The sequence below is a fragment of the Puma concolor genome, chromosome D1 (assembly GCF_028749965.1).
Source record: "Puma concolor isolate L17-30 chromosome D1, mPumCon1.1.hap2, whole genome shotgun sequence".
In the NCBI taxonomy this organism is placed as follows: domain Eukaryota; kingdom Metazoa; phylum Chordata; class Mammalia; order Carnivora; family Felidae; genus Puma; species Puma concolor.
In genome coordinates, this window is record NC_141676.1 from 61,418,001 (window position 1) to 61,443,041 (window position 25,041).

At 40.0% G+C, this 25,041-nt stretch overlaps 1 protein-coding gene and 1 pseudogene across 4 annotated transcripts in view; one reads left to right on the forward strand and one right to left on the reverse strand.

The window, feature by feature from the left end:
- Positions 1-25,041, reverse strand: part of PAK1 (p21 (RAC1) activated kinase 1) — a 158,033-nt gene that overhangs the window by 87,467 nt on the left and 45,525 nt on the right. The window contains exon 1 of one of the 4 annotated variants that reach the window (XM_086678390.1): positions 508-709. The exons of 2 other annotated variants lie outside the window; for them this stretch is intronic. The gene's annotated coding sequence lies outside the window, so the exon portion shown is untranslated. Of the gene's footprint in view, positions 1-507; positions 710-25,041 lie in introns of those variants that run through there. One more of the 4 variants, XM_025928974.2, reaches the window with a different exon arrangement.
- Positions 1-25,041, forward strand: part of LOC112865760 (small ribosomal subunit protein eS10-like) — a 47,600-nt pseudogene that overhangs the window by 789 nt on the left and 21,770 nt on the right.

Consider the following 25,041-nt stretch of genomic DNA (forward strand, 5'->3'; position numbering starts at 1 on the left):
AAGAACATCAAGCTCTTCACTGCATAGATAAGGAAACTGAGGCCCACAGAGGCTACCAGAACAGGACCAGCCTGAGTCTCCTATCTCCCGGTTTACTCCACCTCTTAACAGGTCACTTATACTATAACGGCCCTCCCCAGCACCCAAGAGAAAACCCCCAGGGTCCCAGCAGGCCAGCACCTAAGCCAAGGTAGAAGAAAGCACCACCCAAACCACCAAAGAGAGGGTGTTAGCAAAAGAGAACGGCTCCTGAGGCACAGCAGTTCCCCCAAACCAGCTTCCCCTTCCCAACCTTTCCTAGCCAGAGCTGATTCCAGGTGCTGGCCTAGCCCTAGGCCGGCTCATCTGAGGGTTCCGCCCTCAGCCCTTTCTTTCACTTAGAGTCTCTTTCCTTAAGAGACCCTAAACCCACCGGTCTGTGCGGCACCACTCCCCGGAAGCCAATGGAGACCCCTCCCCCTCCCAGCAGTGCCCAGCTGGGCGTGCCCCAGGGTGGGCCAGCATTACCTGGTGGGGGGAGCTGGCCCCGGCATCTCTGGCTACTGTTTTTGTCGCAGAGCCGCACCTCTCCCGCCCAGCTAACGGCACAACGCCCTGGCTCCACCCGCGCCGCTGTACTCAGCTGGGGCCGAGCTCCCAGCAGCTCAGCCGCCCCAGCTCCCGCTCTCGGTTGCAGCACGCTCCCGCCCTCGCAGGGCTCAGCGAAGGCGCAGCTTCGGGGTTGGTGAAGCAGAAGGGGCGGGGGAAGAAGGGAGGGAAGGAGGCGGGAGTAAACGGCGCTTCTCCCTCCCCCTCCCCCGAAGAAGCTCTGAGGGCGGGGAGACTGCTACCTTACCACCCTCTCAGCTATTCTCCCCCACCTAGTCCCGCTACCTAGCAGGAGGTAATTTCTCGCTGGGGCTAGGCTTTCCAGGGCCTGTCAGAGTCCTGGGTGAGCCCCAGAGTCAAGGAAGAGAACCAGACCCGCTCTGTACCTTAGTTTCTGCATCTGTACAAGGACTCAAGGGCACTTCAGGTCAAACCAGGTATTTTATCAGATCAGCCTTCAGGGAAAGAGATGCACCCACCCCTCTATACCACCAAGGTGTCAGGTTCTAATTCTAATGCCCGAGGGGAAACTAGGTGGGCACTTACAGCTGCTTCTAAGCAAAGAAAGCTCAGCGGCAGCTACCATTTATTAAGTGCTATTGTGTACCAGACGCTTTACAAAACGTTTTGTGTAGGGGCACCTGGGTGGCTCAGTCGGTTAAGCGTTGTACTGTGACTCAGGTCATGATCCAGTAGTCTGTGAGTTCAAGCCCCTCAACCGGCTCTGTGCTGACAGCTGGGATCTTGGAGCCTGCCTCAGATTCTGTGTGTGTGTGTGTGTGTGTGTGTGTGTGTGTGTGTGTGTGTGTGTCCCTCCCCCACTCACTGTCTCAAAAAATAAACATTAAAAAGAATTTCTAAAAAAAACAAAATGTTTTGTCTGTCTCACCACAACCCGATGAAGTAGGCACTCTGCCAAATCACATGTCAAAACTGAGGTCCAGGAAGAACGTGGTTTCATACAATAGGTATTTCTTAAGCACATATTGTGAATCAGGCATTGTAATGAGCCCTAAGCTGAGCAACACATTACAGGACATTCATTAACCCTGGCCCAGACCCCCTAAACCCCACCAGTGCCCCCTCAATCATTTAACATTAAACAAACAAAAAAGCCTTCATACATTTCCAAATGCTCCCTAAGAGGTAATATTATGCCGCTAACTACCCCCCTCTACACCCTGCTCTTGAGATATATGGCAGGAGTCAGATTATGCAAGGTCTCTTCCAGGTCACAACTAGGAGTTCGCGTTTTGTTCCGTTTTAACGATCAGAAGACTTTGGATGATTTTAAGCAGAATAATGAGATCTAATTTACATCTTTAACAGATCACTGATTGCTGAATGGAGAATAAAGGGGAGGATGATAGAAACAAGAAAACAAGTTAGTAGGTTCTTTCAGAACTCCAGGCAAGAGAAGATAATAATGATTTTGACTAATATATTGGAAGACGAGCTGAAACAAAACAAGCATATTCTAAGCATACAGCTTGAAGAAGCTGCAGCAGAACTTAGTGAAAATAGAATGTGATGGATGAGAGAGGAGAGTGACTTCCCCAAGACCACACAGCCAGAAAACGGCTGAGTTGTCCCAACTGTGGCCTGACTCCTAAGCCTATGCTTTACTTCTCTCTGCCATGTTAGTCATCTTTAGATCAACTGCCATAACCCCTGTCCCTACTGCCTAGCAAAGAGCAGATAACCAGCATTATGCCTGATCAATAATTTAAGGATGCTAGACAGAAATTTTATGGTATTTATCCATTTTCCTTGTCAGATGTCTACACCTCCATTCAATGTGGCCAAATTATTTAACTGCAGAAGGATGTAAGGGAAGAATTCCATGAGGACAGAAAGAGCTCTTATGTTAAGTATCTTCCATCTTTCCCAGACCCTGAGCACCCATACTAGTCCACTTACCAGAAGTCCCAAATTTGATGGAGGAGATAGGGAATTTCTTGAAGACACCCACATTATAGAGAATTGGTCAGTAACACCGGCTGGGGGACCTACGACACTATGAGAACTCAGCTTCAAAGTTGTTTTAGGATGCTCCTTTAACCCCATACCCTTGTATCAACTTATACAGAGTTGATGAAAGTCAGGAACAGTCTTCTGCTTTGGACATAGTTTTTCAAAGTAATGATCAATAATCATAACCTGATCTTACCCAACTTTCCACCCCATGTAGCATCCCCCCTCTTACAGATGGTTTTCTAAGTTCTGCTGAAATACATGTAGGAACAGACAGCTTCCTTGAAAACAGCACTATTAGACAATGCTTCCTAACATTCAGCCAGGTGCCTCTCTGTAAACTTCCAATTCTGCCTCCTGGAAAACATCCTTCAGAGCAAATATTAAAGGCTTTCAGATATATGTTATGGTAATCTATCAAGTCCCCGCACTTCTCTTCTCCAGGATAAATACTCCCATGTTCTATTCATCACCTGTTCATTCAATAACTACTTAAGATCTTGTATAAGCCACCAGGGATAGAAACATCAGTAAACAGGACCAACCTTTCTGGTTTACGGTTTTAATATGATGGTTTTCAACTCTCCTTTTGCATCAAAATTACCTGGGAAACTTTAAAAATATACACTGAAGGGCACCTGGATGGCTCAGTCATTAAGCATCTGACTTCGGCTCAGGTCATGATCTCACAGTTGGTGAGTTCGAGTCCCACATCAGGTGAGCACGAGCCCCACTTTGGGTGAGCTCGAGCCCTGCTTGGCTCCAGCCCTGCTTCGGGTAAAAACGTGAGTCCCAGGTGAGCATCACTTCTCTCTCTCTCTCTCTCTCTTTTCCTCCCTCTGTTTCTCTGCCCATAATGGGATATTCTATCTCTCTGCCCCTCATTCACTTGCACCCTCTCTCTCTCTCTCTCTAATAAATAAAAATAAAAAGAGTTTGGTTATGACTTTTCAGATACAACAGCAAAATCACGATCCATAAAATAAAAAGTTGGTAAATTGAACTTTATTAAAATGTACAACTTCTGCAAAAGATACCCATTAAGAAAATGGAAAGACAAGCCATAGACTGAAAAAATATCGGCAAAACACATATCTGATAAAGAACTTGTATCCAAAATGTACAAAGAACTCTTAAAACACAACAGCAAGAAAACAACCCAATCAAAAAAAATGGATAAAATAATCTGGACACCCCAACAAAGAAGATACAGAGAATATGAAGAGACAATCAGCATCATATGTCATTAGGGACAATAATGAGGTGCAACTACATACCTATTGGAATGGCTAAAACCCAAAACACTGATAACACCAAATGTGGGTGAGTATATACAGCAACAAGGATTCTCATTCACTGCTGATGGGAATGCAAAATGGAACAGCCACTTTGGGAGACAGTTTGGCAGTTTCTTATCAAGCTAAATACAGTATAGGCTTACCATACAATTGGCAATTGCACTCCTAGGAATTTATCCAAGTGTGTTGAAAATTTATGTCCACACAAAACCTTGTCCACAAATATTTATTACAGCCATATTCTTAATTGTCAAAGTTTCGAAGCAACTAAGATACCCTTCAATAGATCAATGGGTAAACAAACATCCATACAACGGTGTATTATTCAACAATAAAAAGAAATGAACTTTCAAACCTCAAAAAGACACAGAAAAACCTGAAGTGAAAGAGTGTCAAGTATAAAGCTAGGCTGAAAAGCATGATATTCTTGGAAAATGCAAAACTATAAAAGCAGCAAAAATATCCGTGGCTGCCAGGGGTTTAGAAGGGGATTGGGGTAAGGATTAGCAGGTGGAACACTGGGCACTTTTAACACAGTGAAACTATTCTATATGATATTGTAATGGTGGATAGGATACATGATATTATGCACTTGTCAAAACCCACAAAACTGTACAGCACAAAGAGTGTACCCTAATATAAACTATGGACTTTAGTTAGTAATAATGTGTCAATATTGGTTCATCAATTGTACCTAATTCACAACACTGCAAGATGTTGACCACTGACAAAGTGCAAGGGAGAGTGGTAGAAAGAGAGTACATAGGAGCTCTTTGTACTTTCTGATCAATTTTTCTGTAAGCCTTAAAACTTATCTAAAAATAAAATGTATTAAAATAAAATAAAAAGTAAAAGTTTCAAGCAATATAAAGGACATACAAGACAAAGCTCATTTTCTTTTTTAGTAGATTCATTAAACATAAAATTACTCTGTCAAATGGCTATAAAAATTTTTAACACTCTCAATTTTTATGCTTATCTCATTGTAGACGGAGAACAGGTCAGACTCTACTTTGAGTAGTGGTGATCTAGGACATCTTCCACTATGCATAAACATGATACTCTAAGTGCAGTCTGTCCCCTTCAGAACATTGTTGGACTATCACCTCCTTTAACTCTACTTACCTCCAATAATTTAGTCTGAAGCTGCATTAGTTTTTAGCCACTGCAATGTCTTTGCTGACATTGAGCTTAGGCAGCCAAAACCACCATTTCTATAAGAATAGCATCATGCTAGGTCTTCTCCAGCCTGCCCATATGTTGCTATTTCTTTGAGACTTAAAATGTAGAACTTCTCTGTCATCCTCCTTAAATTCCATCTTGTTGGCTTCAACCCATCTTTGCAAGCTCACTTGCTCACTTGCACTCTCTCTCTCTCTCTCACTCTCTCTGCCATCTAGAATAGTTTTCCCTTCCAGTCTTTATCACCTGTAAATCTAATAAGTATTCTATCTCTTCAAAAATTTATCAAACATCTACCATGTGTCCTTGCCTATAGTAGGCTTCAGGGATTAAAGACAACTTAGAAATGGCCTATGTCTCCACTAATCACCACTAATAGTGGAGGCAAGCATATATAAAATGAAAAGTCCCACACTAGAAAACTGAATAAACAAAATAAACTAGATAAGGTAGAAGAAACAACATTATCATATAATATAAAGCAGGCCCACTAATATTTTCAGCAGGAAAGATCAAATTTAGGCATTTTCTATTGTAGATTTCAGTTCTCAAAAACCAGGTGCTGATTCAGTTATAGAAGGTTGACTAGCTGGTTCACTCCTAGCCAGCCAGCCAGCCAGCTAGGTGCTTCTTTCAATGGTGGGTGCTACTATAGGAAGCTTGGCTAAACTTGGCTCCCTCTGATAAAACATAAGACTCATGAAAATAAGGCATACTGGTAAGAAGCCAGAATTCTATTTATTACTGAGGGCTAATAATGAAGGAAGCTTTATTACTGAGGGCTAATAACCAATCAAACTTATGATTAAGGAAGAAACTATAAGCTAAAGAAATAAAAAAGCAGACTCAAATGAGGTAGAAGGGACTTTAAAGCCAAAACTGTACATTCAGAGAGAGAAATTAAATCTTAGAGATAAAAAATAATTTGCACAAGTTTACACAAGTTGGCAGTTAACTTGTTTTAGGTGCAATTACTCCTTACATTTATATAGTCCTTTGGTTCACAAAGTAAATAATTCATAAGTTATTCTTCTGAGTCATGGACCTTGACCAGTAATGTTTTATCCATGTAATCACCTTAGGCCTGACCAGGCCCTTTTAGGTCACTTACCTGGCTTGTATACACATATGAGTTTATGACCCTCGGTAACACTATATAAAGGCTAATGATTGGTAATAATTAGCAAATTTTCTTTAGACACTACAGGTTTCAACCTAACTAATGGCTTATGTATAGTGATTATACAGCCCATAGGAAAAAGAAAGATTGTTTTTATTTGATTATTTTGCAACCACAAATAATTTTAAGAACAACGCATTTACTGATTGAAAATTACAATTTTCCCATATCACCAGTTAAATGTAGGAGGAAATCAGGCAATAATGATGACTTTGCTTATAAAGTAGTCATCGAACATACTATTCTTTCTTGTAATTAGATGGCAAGGCCAGTTGCCTATTAAGTACCATGAAATGAGGTACAGTATAAAATAAATAGAGATGCCTGGGTGACTCAATCGGCTAAGTGTAGACTCTTGATTTTGGCTCAAGCCATGATCTCATGGTTGGTAAGTTTGAGCCCCGTATTGGGTTCAGCACCGTGTCACCATGGAGCCTACTTGGAATTCTCTCTCCTTCTCTCTGCCCCTACCCCACTCATGTGCTCTCTCTCCCTCTCTCTCTCTCAAAATAAATAAATAAACTTAAAAAATTAAAAATAAAAATAACAGCTTACAAAAATACTGCAAGAAAAGAAAGAAGCAATGGAGGAGATAGCATTTGGGCTGGATATTGAAGAAGCAGAATTTTTATAGATAGAGGTATTGAGATTGGGGATAAGGGTAGAGAATTCCCTTGAGGGAACCACAAAAGCAAAGACTCAAAGGAGGAAAAAGCATTCACTCTGTTTAGACAATAGTAAATAGTCTGATAATTCAAGAAAAGAGCAAATAATCTCATCATTCATTCACTACTTACTGAATATGTTCTACATGCCAGACACAGTGCTAGTCATAAGGGATGCAAACATTAGGAGACCTACATCTTAGAAGCAAAGCATTTTTAAATATAAGAAAAGACAAAGCTGTGTCACTGACAGTGGGACTTAAGAGATCCAAAATCTGTTCCTGCTTCAGTCGTCCCCCTCTCAGTAAATAGCAACTCAACCCTTTCAGTTAGTTAGCCAAAATTTAGATTTGGCCTTGACTTCACTTTTTCTATTGCCTCTACATCAAATCCAACACAAAGCCCAAAGCCACACTGACAACCCGGTCAGTAGAAATGACTACCATTACTTCTGATCATCAGATGCTAGAATGGGTAGCTCTGCCACTTCTGGCAGTGTGAGAATTCAACCTCAGTTGAAGAGCCACCAGCATCAATGCCACTTCAATGCCAGAGACTCAAACTTGCAGGCCGATGCTACTGCTTCTGCCACCAAAGACAGAAAGTTAGTTCCCCATTACTTTTTCTCTCATGTCATTAAATCCTAAATCCAAGTGCAGTTTTGGTGAAAGCTAGGTCACTGCTCTAGAAGCGGAGCAATTTGAAAAGCAACTATCTAAGATAAGATACATTTTTAGCACTTTTAGGGGATAGCATCTTTGCCCCCAAGAAGACTCATAAGTTGGGGAACACCAAATGCTATGCAGTAAAAACAAATGATACCCATTCACTTATCTGTTCCTTGTACTTTTTCTTCCCATACGTAAATAGTTTTTTAAAAATACAGCCTATCATCCCTAAATGTGAGGGAAATGCAAATCAAAATCACAGTGAGATATCACCTCACACCTGTTAGAATGGCTGTTATCAGAAAGATAAAATATAACAAGCGTTGCTGGGATGTGGAGAAAAGGGAGCCCTTGTCCATTGCTGGTGGGCATGTAAATTGGTACAGCCACTATGGAAAACATAGTGAATGAATATTCTTCAAAAAACTGAAAATAGGGGAGCCTGGGTGGCTCAGTCGGTTAAGTGTCCAACGTTGGCTCAGGTCACAATCTCGCAGTCTGTGGGTTCAAACCCCGTGACGTGCTCTGTGCTGACAGCTCGGAGCCTGGAGTCTGCTTCGGATTCTGTCTCCCTCTCTCTCTGCCTCTTCCCTGCTTATGCTCTGTCTCTCTCTCTCAAAGATAAATAAAACATTTTTTAAAAAATTATTTTATATTTATTTATAATCCAAAGCCAGTTCCAGGCTCCAAGCTATCAGCACAGAGCCGGACACAGGGCTCAAACCCACGGACCACGAGGTCATGACCTGAGCCGAAGTCGGAGGCTTAACCAACTGAGCCACCCAGCTGCCCCTGTAAATAAAACATTTTTTTAAAGTTAAAAAAAACAAAATAGAACTACTATATGGTCTAGCAATTCCACTTCTGGTATTTATCCAAAGAAACGTGAATTTAAAAAGATATATGCATGATGAAGCACTATTTACAATAGCCAAGATATAGAAACAATCTAAGTATCAATTGATGGATGAATGGTTAAAGAAAATGTGATCTATACATACAACAGAATACTATTCAACCATAAAAAAGATGAAATCTTAGCATTTGCAACAACATGGATAGACCTCAACATTATGCTAAGTGAAACGTCAGAGAAAAACAAATACGTATGATCTCACTTATATGTGGAATCTAAAAAAAAAAAAAAAAATCTCATAGATAAACACATAGAACAGATTGGTGGTTGCCAGGTGGGCAGGGGAGAGGGTTGGTGAAACAGGTGAGGGGAGTCAAAAGGCACAAACTTCCAGCTATAAAATAAGTAAGTCTTGGGGATGTAATGTACAACATTACATGGTGATTTTACCATGGTGATTATGGTAAAATATACTGTATTACATATTTGAAAGTTGCTAAGAGAGTGAATATTAAAAGTCCTCATCACAAGAAAAAGGAAAGAAAAATATTGTAACTATGGTGACAGATGTTAACAGACAATGTGAACATTTCACAACGTATACAAATACTGAATCATTATGTTGTACACCTGAAACTAATATAATGTTCTACGTCCATCATACACCAATTTTGTAAAAGTGGCAGAGCAAAAATACAAATTAAAAAAAGTACTCCGTCTTACACATTGTCACTAACCCTAACAAACTAAAAATACTCTTACCATCTCCCCCAAAAAAGGACAAAACAAAGTCTTATCAATTCCAATATCCAGCATTGAATTCTAAGGAATTTATCTCTTATTTATTGAGTGCTTTAAGTAGCAGGTACTACTCTAAGCCTCCATGCCTTTGTTCATGCTGTTACCTCTAATCGGAACAGCCTTATCTCTCATTATCTCCCTTTGTTTCCTGGCAAGCTTTTAACCTTCAGGTGTTAACCTCTCCAAACTTGCCATCTCTGCTGTGGTCCTGCCCAAGGCTTGAGTAGGTCTTCATCCTTTAGGATCTTAGAGTGCCTCATGAAAATTTACCACAGATGTCTTCTATCTCCAGCCAGACTAGTAGAAGTCCCTTTGGTTAGAGAATGTTTCATTCATTTGTTTCCTCAGGACCCAATCAAAGCCTCATACATACAAAGTTCTTAACAATTATATCTACTGAATCAAAACAAATCTAAAAAAGTATCACATATCTTTTGGCCCAGCCACACAATTGCTCTCTGTCTTAATCTGCTCCCATTTAGACCCCAGGATACATGCTTGTTAAATATAGCTCTTAAATATTTAAAACTGCAGCAACACAAGTAGCTTTTTTAAAAAGATTAAAGATTATTAAGATTAAGATTATTAAGATTATTAAACAAATTCTTTACAAACCCAAAAGCAGTCTGAAGGTCCATTGTGTCATCAAAGCAAAAGACATTTTAATAGGCATATCCCTATTTTAAGAAATCATAGACTCAAAACACTTTAGATACAGATTTAAAAAAATTTTTTTAATGTGTATTTATTTTTGAGAGAGAGACAGACAGACAGACAGAGCATAAGCAAGGGAAGGGCAGAGCAAAAGAGGAACACAGAATCCGAAGCAGGCTCCAGGCTCTGAGCTGTCAGCACAGAGCCAGATACAGGCCTAAACCCACAAGCCGTGAGATCATGACCCAAGCCAAAGTCAGACACTTAACCAACTGACCCACCCGGGTGCCCCCAGATTTTTTTTTTAAATGAGCTTCCAATCTCTGTTGCCACTAAAATCTTTCTTCTCACGTTAATTAAGCTTTGACTCCTGTTGTGGTGTTCCACTAGGTTAGTAAGGTATTAGAAAAGAAGTACTTCCTGTAAGATATGACAGTCTCTAACATTTATGCAGTTCGTTACAATAAACAAAGCACAGTCATACTCATTATCCAATTTAATTCTTACATAAAATCCTGTGAGATTTCTCCTCACAAGCAAAGCCCAGTCCCAAAGCCATATCTCCCGGACCACTGGCACTACCAATGCCAGTCCCACCCCCCCACCACACACACACACATTTGCTATAGCTCTTCTCACTGATACAGATTATCTGTTCTCCACGGTGAAGTGTGAGCAGCTTGAGGGAAGGGCAGGCCTACCACAATGTACAGCACAGTAAAGGCTTGGTAACTGCCGAATGAACAAGCCAACACGAGTTAGGCAGAAGAGTTAGCATATTTGCTTTAAAATAGAAACTGAGGGGCGCCTGGGTGGCGCAGTCGGTTAAGCGTCCGACTTCAGCCAGGTCACGATCTCGCGGTCCGTGAGTTCGAGCCCCGCGTCGGGCTCTGGGCTGATGGCTCGGAGCCTGGAGCCTGGTTCCGATTCTGTGTCTCCCTCTCTCTCTGCCCCTCCCCCGTTCATGCTCTGTCTCTCTCTGTCCCAAAAATAAATAAACGTTGAAAAAAAAAATTTAAAAAAAAATAAAATAAAATAGAAACTGAGATGATATTCCCAAATTCTCCTAGCAAAGACATTAATCAGGGTGTTCTTGACTTTCAGTTCAGGACAATCTTTACCACAATGCTCTCTCCTAGAACTGGTCAGTGTACAAAGGTAGTCCTAAACTAAGACTCTTAAGTCCTGGTCCTTGGACAGGCCACTTCTCTGAGCATCAGTTTCCCCATTTTTCAAGTGAGAACAATCACACTATCTTTCCCTTCCTGAACATACTGTGAAGATTACATAAGATGATGGGAAAGTGGCTTGAGATGCGTGCGATGATACACTATGCCAGAGACAATACTTAGGGTGATGACTCCCATTGTTAGTGACAAAGTCAAAATCAGAGTCTGGCCTAGAAGAACCACATTTATCCTTACAGCTCCTAAAAACTGGCTTTATTATCCTCATTTTACAGACGAGAAAAATAAGGCACAGAGAACTTACACTTGCCAAACACTGCAAACCTAGTAGATACTAAAGCTGGAATTAGAAATCAGGTCTATCACATCCTAAAGAGCTTCTCATGCTGCTTCCCCAACAGTAGAGAAACTAAAGCCTTCTTCTTCTTTAATTTCAATTACCACTAGGAAGATGGAACATTGTCTCTCAGACAAAATCAAACTAAAAGTTAGCCTTTTAGGTAAGTACAAGTACCTTGTAGGTAAGCTTGACTGCAATCCCTGTGGTGCCCTGCCTCCGTAAGAGCTAAAAACTGAATACGTATGTTAGAAAATGTTTTGACCTCAATTTAAAAAAAATTTTTAATGTTTATTTATTTTTGAGAGACAGAGAGAGAGAGACAGAGACAGAGAGAAAGTAGGGAGGAGCAGAGAGAGAAGGAGACAAAGAATCTGAAGCAAGCTCTAGGCTCTAAGGTGTCAGCACAGAGGCTGATGCCAGCCTTGAACCCACGAACCACAAGATCATGACCTGAGCCAAAGTCGGACACTCAACCGACTGAGCCACCCAGGTGCCCCTTGACCTCAATTTTGAAATTATTTTAACTAGACTAAAAATCTGACAGGAAAGGTCAAAGTAAACAATCAATTTTTTTTTTTTTTTTTTTTTTTTGCCATTCATTATCATGATTATAAAGCATGGAAAAGAGCCTAGTCTTTGAAATCAGTTCAAACTTAGAAAAGAGAAGTCTGGGGGCACCTGAGTGGCTCAGTTGGTTCAGTGTCTGACTCTTCTTTTGGCTCAGGTCATGATCCCAGGGTCGTGGGATTAAGCCCTCCATTTGGGCTCCAAGCTGAGGGTAGAGCCTGCTTAAGATTCTCTCTCCCTCTGCTGCTCTCCCCTGCGCGCTCTCTCTCTCTCTCTCTCTCACTTAATTAATTAATTAATTAATTAAGAAAAAGGAAAAAAGAAAGCCTGGACAAAGGCCCAGAGGAAGGAATAAGTAGAATAAGAGAAGACAGTGACGACAACTAGAGTAAGTGGGGTTGGCAGTGAGACCTATGAAAATACAATCCCCTATCGTTTTCTTCCTCCCTAGACACCCACATATTCTGCAAGGAACCTAACCAGTGACGCTTCTTTTCTCCCTTCCTGCACCCGAACAATACAGATTAGTAAGTCATTGAGAAAGTTTAACCTTCATTTGCTGACACTTCAGCCTAGATGCCTCTCCAAAAACAGACTAAATGATAGACGGGCTGTTAAAAGACACATGTTGTCATTACACTGTCCTTCATACAATTTGGGGAAGGCTTTTTTGATAGAGTTGTGTAGCTGCCGTTATTTGCAGCCATAGAGACCCATATACATGTAGCCAGAAAGTCTTTTATTTGGGATGAGAGTGTAGAGAATTTTTTTTTAAAGGATATATTTGGAATGCACAAAAAAGAAGAGCAGTGTGAATATTTAATTTTCTCAGAATGAGCTCTGACACAGGGAGGCATCTGACCCAGCAGTACCACAGCCCAAACGCTTGCATGCAGTTGAGCCTCTTGGACCTCAGCAGGACCTGTAAAAAGACTTCAGATGAAAAACAACAGACTCACAACTCAGAAGTCATCAACAAGTTCTACCGACTTTCCCTAAGAGTCTACTAGATACATGCCATGTGCTAGGTGAATTCAAAGAGCAGCCAATGAATCAGGAGCAACAGATAAAAGTCAATCATGAAAACAGGAAGAATGAAGTAAGTACTTCATCAGAAGTGGGGGAAAAAAAAGGGATTGATTTTGACTATGGATGGAGGTCAGAGAGGCTTCACCAGGCAATCTCTTCCCTTTATAGATGCCCTCTTGACTATACTGTACTCAGGCTGTGATAGTCCACACCAGAAACCTGAACAAGCATCCAAAGGGATTTTGTCATATACCAAAGAAAAGAGTTAGCTAAGCCAAGGAGAGGAGAAGACAAAGGCAAAAACTTAGAAGAGTACATGCATAGGTACATAAGGAATGGCCAATGACCATGGCTGGAGTGCAGGGTGCACAGAGGAGTTAATAAGAAAAGAGGCAGGAGGGGCACCTGTGTGACTCAGTTGATTAAGTGTCTGACTTCAGCTCAGGTCATGATCTCACGGTTCATGGGTTCGAGTCCTGCATCAGGCTCTGTGCTGACAGCTCAGAGCCTGGAGCCTGCTTCAGATTCTGTGTCTCCCTCTCTCTCTGTCCCGCCCCTGCTTGCTTGCTCGCTCTCTCTCTCTCTCTCTCTCTCAAATAAACATTAAAAAAAATAGGGGGAAAAAAAGAAAGAAACGAGGCAGGAAAGGCACATTTGGGTCAGATTCTGGAGAGCCCTGCATGCCAGTCTAAGGAACTTGGAATTCACTCTACAGGCAAGGGGAACTATTATAAATTTTTAAAACAGAACAGTGGCATGATTTGACTTCTATTTTAGAAAGATCACTCTAGCAGAACTGTGAAAGATACAGGAAGATTAAAAGCAGTAAGACTGTTAGGAAGCTACTGTGTTATAATAGCCCAGTTAAAAAATGATGAGGGCAGCCAACATCGTGATCAGAGCCTAAACAGGGTGAGGAGAATCTGCACTGGGGAGAGGGGTGGAGGAGAAGCAGTCTGGTAAGGAGAACCGAAGCCCAAACAAAGTGAAAAGGGCATCCATGCACAGCGCAGGTAGATGGACTGGTGTGGGATATAAGAATCTAAGTATAGTGAGGAGGGCATCCATATGAGGGTGAAGGTACCTGGTATGCATTTCAGAACCCAAGCTGAAAAAAAAAGAAGAAATCTCCATGACAGAGCAGCCTGGTCTAGGGTATTGAAGCCCACACAGGATAAGGAAAGCATCCATACAGTGGAGAGAGCCTGTAATGGGGAGTTAGAACCTCAATTCCTCACTAAGTCTATTGTGAGGGCCTGGGAGCAGCATAAGCCCAACAGAAACAAGCATACCTAGCAGCCAGATCTTGGGTTCTAAATACCACTTACCACTAAAAGAAATGAAAAGCTCCTTGGTGAAATGGTTTATTCCAGGGCTAGGGCTGAGAATGCACAAGATGAGCCTAGAATATTTTCTTGGGCCAGAAAGGGAGTGGTCAAAGAATGGCAGGGACATGTCAAAAGTAGACAGAAGCCAACTTGACCGGGGCTCCTACTGGCCAAATCAGGGAGAATTTGAGCATCAAAATAAATAATAATAGCAATAGCTTACTACCTACGGAATAAAACAGGAAGCCACGAGTCCATATGGATACAAATAAATATATGGAAAGCTTGGCACAGAAAAGGATATTTACATAGTTTCATAGTACCTCCCTACAAAATACTTATTTAATTATGAAGGAGAAAAGAGTAACTTCTCAGTAGAGAAGCCTAGAAAACACCATCTTGAGCAAGTTACCAAACTGAACATCAAAGTAATGAGACAACCGCAGCAACATATAATAGAATGTGGACTCTGGAATTAGATCCAGTTTTGATTCCTGACTCTGCCACCTTGACCTGATTATTTAACCCTTTTGAACTGGAATTTCCTCACCTAACAAATGGCGATAATGTTTTTATTTTAAAGTGCTGGAGAAATAATGTTTAAAGTACCTACCAAAAGTGTCATGAACAGTAGGGGTTTAAAACATACCTATCGTTTAGCTACATTTTGCTATATTATTTGTAACTTTTTGCTATTATTTGTATTATTATTTACAACAATAATATTAATATTTACATTGGTTTAATATTAACCATTAATATTTACACTGGTTTTTATTTACATTATTTTTGCTATATTATTTGCAACTCCACCTTTTGCAAATAACTAATGTGTACACACAGTTTTAAATGCATCTAGGCTATCATTTATACTTCATAACTACCCTGAAAGGTTATGTAATAATAGTGGTACGCTTTTTTCAATTTGACAGATGAGCAATGGAAACAAGAATAGAATGAATTGATGTGCCCAATTTTAACAGTTAGTTAAATGTACAGGTGAGCCTGAAACACACTCCCAATCCCTCTCCAGAAGCCTTTACCCCTCACAGAGCTTGTGTTGCTAAAGGAAATGGCCCTTCTCAAGGGCTATGTCCTTTCACCAGAATGTGGAATAATATGAAAAGAAATAATCTGAGATGGGAGTGTGATTAAGGACAACTAAAACAGAGCAAAGCATCTTTGCTCCACTCACAACCAGAATAAGAAGGGGCACCTAACTACCCAGCCACTTAGAATTTATCAAAACAGCAAACTTTTCAGAAGGACCTAAGTAAAGGAAGCCCCACAGAAGGCAAGTAATTTCACAACATGCTATTTAACTAAAGGGAATCTTACATACCACTGAGTCCAACTTTCCCATGTACAGACAGTGAATCTAAGACCTGGAGAAGGGAAAGGACATACCTGAGGACAAAAGAGTTTCACTATGCCAACCCTACTGTAACTGAATGGCCTGAAAATAAGGTCACTGTAGAGTTCAGCTGGTAACTGTCCATCACATATCAACACAAGATGCTGTCTTTATCGTATTCCTGTGTTTTCAACTTTAAACCTACGTGTTTTTCTGTCTCCAAAACTATAGTGAATGGCCCCAAAACATCTTAGTCATGTGTGTACTTCCACAGGCTTGATAACCAGTTAGTACCCCAAAAATACTTCTCACAAAACACGATGTGATCCAGGGTGCATAAGGTTGGTTTAACGTCCAAAAAAGATCAGTCAATACACCATATTAACAGAGTAAAGAACAGAAAGTGTAAGATCATCTCTACTGACATATAAAAAGCATTTGACAAAATCTAACAGCTTTTCATGATAAAACATTCAAGAAACCAATAGTAGAAGGAAACTTCCTTAATGTGATAAAGGGCATCCACAACAAAACCCACACCTAGTATCATACTTAAATTGGTAAATAATTGAATGCTTTCTCCCCAAAATCAGGACAAGAAAAGAATATCTGCTTTTGCCACCTTTATTTAACATTGTATTAGAGGTTCTAGCCAGAGCAATTAGACAAAATAAATAAATAAGTAAATAAATTAATAAATAAATGCAACCAGATTAGACAGGAAGAAGTACAATGATGTCTATTTGAGGTCACATGATCTTATATATAGAAAATCCTGAGGAGTCCACACATACACACACACATGCACACATAACTATTAAAATTAATAAATGAGTGCAACCAGGTTGCAGGATACAAGACTAATACAAAAGATATAAGATCAATACAAAAATCAATTATATCTCCATACATGAGCAATGAACAATCCAAAAGCTGAAAAAAATTTTTTAATTACATTTACAATAGCATCAAAAAGAATAAAAGAAGTGTAAGACTTGTACAACCTTGAAAAAGAAGAACAGAGTTGGAAGATTCAAACTTCCCAATTTCAAAACTTACTACAAAGTGGTTGTAATGAACACAGTGTGATTCTGGCATAGAGACAGAGAGATAGATCAATGAAACACAATTGGGAGTCCAGGAATTAACTCTTATATCTATGGTCAAATGATTCTGACAAAGTGCCAAGACAATTTAATGAGAAAATAACAGTCTTTTCAACAAGCGGTGCTGGGACAACTGATTATCCACCTGAAAAAGTATGAAGTTGGACTACTACCTCATATCATATGCAAAAAGTAATTGAAAATGATACCTAGCTCTAAATGTAAGAGCTAAAACTATAAAACACTTAGAAGAAAACCTAAGTATAGATATTCATGACCTGGGACTAGGCAATTATTTTTCATATATGGCACCAAAAGCCCAAACAACAAAAGAAAAACTAAATAAATTGGACAACAGCAAAATTACAACCTTTTGTACTGCAAGTAAAAGCAAGAAAGCAAAAAGAAAATCCACAGGAGAAAATATTTGTAGATCATATACCTGATAAGGGACCGTAAGACTACATAAAGAACTCTTACAATACAAGCATACCTCATTTTATTGTACCTCATACACCCTGTGAGGACAATTTTTACAAATTGAAGATCTGTGGCAATGCGGTGCCAAGCAAGTTTATTGGTGCCATGTTTCCAACTGCATTTGCTTGCTTTGTGTCTCTGTGCCACATTTTGGTAGTTCTCACAAAATTCCAAACTTTTTCATTATTATTATATTTATTCTGATGATCTGTGACCAGCGATCTTTCATGTTACTATTGTCATTGCTGTGAGGTACAACAAACCATACCCATACAAGATGGAGAACTTAATCGATAAATGTTCCATGTGTTCTTACCACTCCACCGACCAGATGTTCTCCCATCTCTCTCCCTCTCTTTGGGCCTCCCAGTATTAAAATTAGGTCAACTAATAACCCTACAATGCCCTCTAAGTATTCAAGTGAAAGAGAAAGTTGCATGTCTGTCAATCTAAATCAAAAGCTAGAAATGACTAAGCTTAGTAAGGAAGGCATGTTGAAGGCTGAGGTAGGCTAAAAGCTAAGCCTCTTGTGCCAAACAGTTAGCAAAGGTGTGAATGCAAAAGAAAAGTCCTTGAAAGAAATTAAAGGTGCTACTCCAGTGAACATGCAAATGATAAGAAAGTGAAACAGCCTTATTGCTGATATGGAGAAAGTCTGACTGGTCTGGACAGAAGATTGAATCAGCCACAACTATGCCTTAAGCAAAATCTTAACCCAGAAAAAAGCCCTAACTCTCTTCAATTCTATGAAGACTAAGAGGGGTGAGGAAGCTGCAGAATAAAGTTTGAAGCTAGCAGAGATTGGTTGATGAGGTTTAAGGAGAATAGCTATCTCCATAATATAAAAGTGTTAGGTGAAGCATGAAGTGCTGGTGTGGAAGTTACAGTAAGTTACCCAGAAGATGTAGCTAAGATAATTCATGAAGGTGGCTACACTGAACAACAGATTTTCAATATAAACAACACAGCTTTCTATTAGAGGAAGATGCCATCTAGGATTTCCATAGCTAGAGAGGAGAAGTCAATGCTTGGTTTCAAAACTTCGAAGGACAGGCTGACTCTCTTGCTAGGGGCTAATGTAGCTGGTGACTTTAAGTTGAAGCCTGTGCTCACTTACCATTCTGAAAATCCTAGGGCTTTGAAGAATCATGCTAAATCAATTCTGCCTGTGCTCCATGAATGGAACAAAACCTGGATGAGACCACATCTGTTTATGACATGGTTTACTGAGGATTTTAAGCCCACTATTGAGAACCAACTGTTCAGAAAAAAAGGATTGCTTTCAAAATATGACTGCTCATTGACAGTGCACCCGGTCACTCAAGAGTTCTGATGAAGACATACAATGAAATGAATGTTTTCATGCCCACTAATACAATACTCATTCTGTAGTACATGTATCAAGGAGTCATTTCGACTTTCAATTCTTATTATTTAAGATACACGTTTTGTGGGGCGCCTGGGTGGCGCAGTCGGTTAAGCGTCCGACTTCAGCCAGGTCACGATCTCACAGTCTGTGAGTTCGAGCCCCACGTCGGGCTCTGGGCTGATGGCTCAGAGCCTGGAGCCTGGTTCCGATTCTGTGTCTCCCTCTCTCTCTGCCCCTCCCCCGTTCATGCTCTGTCTCTCTCTGTCCCAAAAATAAATAAATGTTGAAAAAAAAATTAAAAAAAAAAAGATACACGTTTTGTAAGGCTACTATAGATACTGATTCTTGTGATAAATCTGGGCAAAGAAACCCTGAAAACCTCTAGAAAGGATTCACCATTCTAGTGAATCAGATCTTAAGGCTCCACCTGTAACTCTAGTTCTCTTGCTCTTTCCACCACATCTGTACTTATTGCTACAATCTCATGATAAAACTTGAACAAACGAGGAGTGGCTTCTTACGGATCAGCAAAGGAAGTATTTCTTGAGATGGCATCTACTCCTGGTGAAGATGCTGTGAAGACTCTTGAAATGACAGAAAGGATTTAGAATATTACATAAGCTAAATGGATTAAGCAGCAGCAGGGTTTTGGAGGATGGACTCCAATTTGGAAAGAAATTCTACCAACGGTAAAATGTTAGCAAACAGCATCTCATCCCACAGAAAAATCGTTCATGAAAGAAGGGCCAATCAACACAGCAAACTTTATCATTGTCTTATGTTAAGAAATTGCCACAGCCACCCTAACCTTCAGCAACCATCACCCTGATCAGTCAGCAGCCATCAACAGGGAGGCAAGACCCTCCACCAGCACAAAGATTACAACTCACTAAAAGCTCAGATGATGGTTCACATTTTTAGTAATAAAGTATTTTTTCTTTTAAATAGGCTCCACACCCAGCGTGGAGCCCAACATGGAACCCAACGTGGGGCTTGAACTCACACCCCTGACATCAAGACCTGGGTGAGATCAAAAGTTGGATGCTTAACAAAATGAGCCATTCAGGCGCCCCAGTAATAAAGTTTTTTTTTTTTTTAATTTTTTTTCAACGTTTTTTATTTATTTTGGGGACAGAGAGAGACAGAGCATGAACGGGGGAGGGGCAGAGAGAGAGGGAGACACAGAATCAGAAACAGGCTCCAGGCTCTGAGCCATCAGCCCAGAGCCCGACGTGGGGCTCAAACCCACGGACCGCGAGATCGTGACCTGGCTGAAGTCGGACGCTTAACCGACTGCGCCACCCAGGCGCCCCAAGTATTTTTTAATTAAGGTACATACACTGCTTTTTTAGACATAATGCTATTGCACACTTAATAGACTACAGTATAATGTAAACATATTTTTTTAATTTTTTTTAATCTTTATTTATTTTTGAGAGAGAGAGAGAGAGAGAGCACGAGCAAGGGAGGAACAAAGAGAGAGGGAGACACAGAATCTGAAGCAGGCTCCAGGCTCTGAGCTGTCACCGCAGCACCCGATGCAGGGCTCGAACTCAAGAACTACAAGCTCATGACCTAAGCCGAAGTCGGATGCTAAACCGACTGAGCCACCCAGGTGCCCCATAAACATAACTTTTATATGCACTGTGAAATAAAGAGATTCATTTGGCTCACTTTATTGTAACACTCACGTTATTGCAGTGGTCTGGGACCAAACTCACAGTATCTCCAAGGTATGCCTACAGTAGCATTGGTGGTATCATGGTGAGCATAGCTGCCTTCCAAGGTAAGTCTATAATAGTAAAAAGACACCCCAATTTAAAAATGGACAAAGGGTCTGAATAAAAATTTGTCCAAAAATATACAAATGGCCAATAAGCACATGAAAAGTTGCTCAACATCATTAGTCATTAGGGAAATTCAAATCAAAATCATAATTAGATTTCATACCCGCTAGGATGACTATAATAAAAAAGATAGATGGGGTGCCTAGGTGGTTCAGCCAGTTGAGTGACTTTATTGATTTCTGCTCAGGTCATGATCTCAGAGTTTGTGAAATTGAGCCCTGAGTTGAACTCTGTGCTAACAGTACAGAGGCTGCTTGGAATTCTCTCCCTCCCTCTCTCTCTCTCTGCCCCTCCCCTGCTCACTCGCTCTCTCTCTCTCTCTCTCAAAATAAATAAACATTAAAAAAAAAGATAATAACAAGTGTTGGTGCAGATGCGGAGAAATAAAAGCCATCATATAATGCTGTGGGGAATGTAAAATGGTGCAGTTCTTTTGCAAAAAGTCTATAAGTTCCTCAAAAGGATAAAAACAGTTACCATATGATCAAGCAATTCCACTCCTAAATATATACTTAAAATAAATGAAAACACGACACAAAAACAGACACTCAGATCAATGGAACGGAATAGAGAACCCAGAAATGGACCCACAAACGTATGGCCAACTAATCTTTGACAAAGCAGGAAAGAATATCCAATGGAATAAAGACAGTCTCTTCAGCAAGTGGTGCTAGGAAAAGTGGACAGCGACATGCAGAAGAATGAACCTGGACCACTTTCTTACACCATTCACAAAGATAAACTCAAAATGGATGAAAGACTTAAATGTAAGACAGGAAGTCATCAAAATCCTTGAGGAGAAAGCAGGCAAAAACTTCTTTGACCTGGGCCACAGCAACTTCTTACTCAACACATCTCCAGAGGCAAGGGAAACAAAAGAAAAATGAAATATTGGGAACTCATCAAAATAAAAAGCTTCTGCACTGCAAAGGAAACAATCAGCAAAACTAAAAGGCAACCGACGGAATGGGAGAAGATATTTGCAAATGACATATCAGATAAAGGGTTAGTATCCATAATCTATAAAGAACTTATCAAACTCAACCCCCAAAATACAAAGAATCCAGTGAAGAAATGGGCAAAAGACATGCATAGACACGTCTCCAAAGAAGACATCCAGATGGCCAACCGACACATGAAAATTTGCTCAACATCACTCATCATCAGGGAAATACAAATCAAAACCACAATGAGATACCACCTCACACCTGTCAGAATGGCTAACATTAACAACTCAGGCAACAACCGATGTTGGCAAGGATGCAGAGAAAGAGGATCTCTTTTGCACTGCTGGTGGGAATGCAAACTGGTGCAGTCACTCTGGAAAAGAGTATGGAGGTTCCTCAAAAAATTAAAAATAGAACTACCTTACGACCCAGCAATTGCACTACTAGGTATTTATCTAAAGGATACAAGTGTGCTGGTTTGAAGGGGCACATGCACCCCAATGTTTATAGCAGCGCTATCAACAATGGCCAAAGTATGGAAAGAGCCCAAATGTCCATCGACAGATGAATGGATAAAGAAGATGTGGTATATATATACAATGGAGTAATACTCAGCAATCAAGAAGAATGAAATCTTGCCATTTGAAACTATGTGGATGGAACTGGAGAGTATTATGCTAAGTGAAATTAGAGAAAGACAAATATATAACTTCACTCATATGAGGACTTTAAGATGCAAAACAGATGAACATAAGGGAAGGGAAGCAAAAATAATATAAAAACAGGGAGGGGGACAAAAACATAGACTCTTAAATGTGAAGAACAAACAGAGGGTTGCTGCAGGAGTTGTGGGAGGGGGGATGGGCTAAATGGGTAAGGGGCATTAAGAAATCTACTCCTGAAATCATTGTCGCTCTATATGCTAACTTGGATGTAAATTGAAAAATGAATAATTTTTAAAAATAAATGAAAATATACATCCACACAGAAATTGTACATAAATGCTCATAGTAGCACTATATATAACAACAACAAATTAGAAACAACCCAAATGTCCATCAAATGATGAATGAATAAATAAAATGTGGTATATCCAACCATGGAATATTATTTGGCCAAAAAATCACCAAATATCATTCAGCAATAACAAGAAATGATACATGTTACAACACAGATGAACCTCGGGGCACGTGAGTGGCTCAGTCAGTTAAGCATCCGACTTTGGATCAAGTTGTTACCTCATGGTTTGTGAGTTTAAGCCCCACATCAGGCTCCCACTAAGAGTGTGGAGCCTGCTTGGGATTCTCTCTCTCCCTCTCTCTCTCTCTCTCTGCCCCTCCCCCACTCATGCTCATGCGCTCTCAAAATAAATAAAACTTAAGAAAAAAGGCAATATACATGAAACTTAAAACCACGAATGAAAGAAACAAGATACAAAACACTACATATTGTATGATTCCATTTATATGAAATGTCCAAAATAGGCAAATCAAGTCTATAGAGACAAAAAATAGATTAGTAGCTGCCTAGGGCGAGGGTGATGAGGCTAGAGAAGAATGGTTAAGAGTCTGCTAATGGATACAGGGTTTCTTTTAGGAGGATAAAATGTTCTACAACTAGATTGTGGTGATGAGGATACAAGTCTGTGAATATACTGAAAAAACAGTGAATTGTACACGTTAAGTAGGTGAATTTTTCGGCATGTTAATTATATCTCAATAAAGCTGTTAAACACACACATGCACATACATACACAGTATGGTAAAATGGCAAGAGCACCCACTGGTCTTAAGAGTCTGACCGGAGTTCAAACCCTGGTTCCACTACTCACTACCTGCATGACCATGACTTCTCACTGAATCTATTTTCTTTATTGGTAAGATTAGGATAATAATAACAATTACTACCTTTACAAAATGGCTGGGAAATGAGGTAAGAAAACAGACATGAAAGTGCTTTGCATACAGCTGATCTCCTAAGATACTTATTTTCTCTTCATAAATATTTCTTGTCACTAGACCAAAATAATCTTACTGACCAAAACGAATGAAACAAGGAGAGAAGGACATTTTTCTCATCTAAGTTAAGTAACTCTGTGGCATTTTCCCATAAGCTAAAAGGAAAATGAACAGACCCCCAAACCTGAGTTTAAAAGCAGGCACTCAGCATGCAGTCCTGAATAAAAAAGGGGGTATAAGTAGATACTCTAATTGCCTTCTTCCTCTGCATTCAAACCTACTTTCTGTTTTAATCAGTATACCCTTACCACATCACCACTGAAATAGGAAGTAGTTGTTCAAGAGAGATAATATGATTCAGAAGTTCTGGGTTGGCAAGGAGAATGAGGCTTCCCTGGTTTTTTCTAGATACTTATCCTGTGATTGGAGGCCACACCAGGACATCACTAGTGGAAACCAAGATTGAAATTGAGAAAAGAATAGTTGTTTAATAGTTTTGTTTACAGAAGGGAGAACTGAGGGATTTGACTACAGCCACACAGCAAGACCATACAGTCCCAATCATATGATAGGTATATAGCAAGAAACACGATGTCTTACAAAGAATTCTAGGCCTGAGGATAGGAAAAATCAAACCTAGTTCCAAAATTGCTACCAAATTGCTGTCTAATCTTGAATAAATCAATTTGATTCTCAGTTCCCTTCCTATATGCCTATTGATTCAGAAATTTCGCAAATAAAAGTAATTACTGCATGCAAAGCACTGTGCTGAGATATCGTGGTGAACAAAACAGTCTGTTTACACATAAGTCTACACTTATGGAGCTTACAGAATAGAACACTGCAGAAGACAGATAGTAAAAATATAAACAAGCCAATTATTTCATAATTACAGCTTGTGACATACAGCCAATGTCAATCAGGAAGTAAGAAGTGGGTTAGAAGAGCACATGTGCAAAAGAAAACCTCAAATCAGAAGGAGTTCCTCTCAACTCTTTCCATTACAAACAGGGGCTCAGGATTCTCTGCACATGTCACCTGACTGCCTGCTGCTTTGTGTGGCTGGAAGCATCATGGTCAACTACAAAAAAACATAAAACATACATATAACAAATGCCAGGCAGCTCCACCAGTTTCTCCCCCTTTCTGTCCCTTAGTCTCAGTTTCTTCAGCTACAAAATGGAGGTAATACTATCTACTCCACAGTATCGTTTTTGGGAGATAAAATAGGAAAAAGTACTCTAGAAACTAATCTCCAGCATACCCCCAGGGCTTCGTACAGAGTTAAGCACACTGTAGCTTCCCATCTGTAAAGTTATGGTAGCCCTGCATCCACCTCACAGGGGGGTTAAATGAGGTTGTGAGGATTAAATGATTTAACATATATGTAAGGTACTTAGCAGAGTCCTTGACACATAACAACTGATAAAAACATCAACTGCCATGAATTCACTTAACCTCTTCCCCTCAGTTTCCTCATTTGTGAAACACGAACAATAATAGTACCTAATTCTTAGGTTTACTATGGAAATTAAATGAGCTAATATATTTGAAGGCTTATAACAGTACTATACAAGGATAAAATTATATTATTACTATTATTATTAATAATTTTATCTTTGAGCTTTCTCTACAGTTTGCATGTATATAGACCACTGGTTCT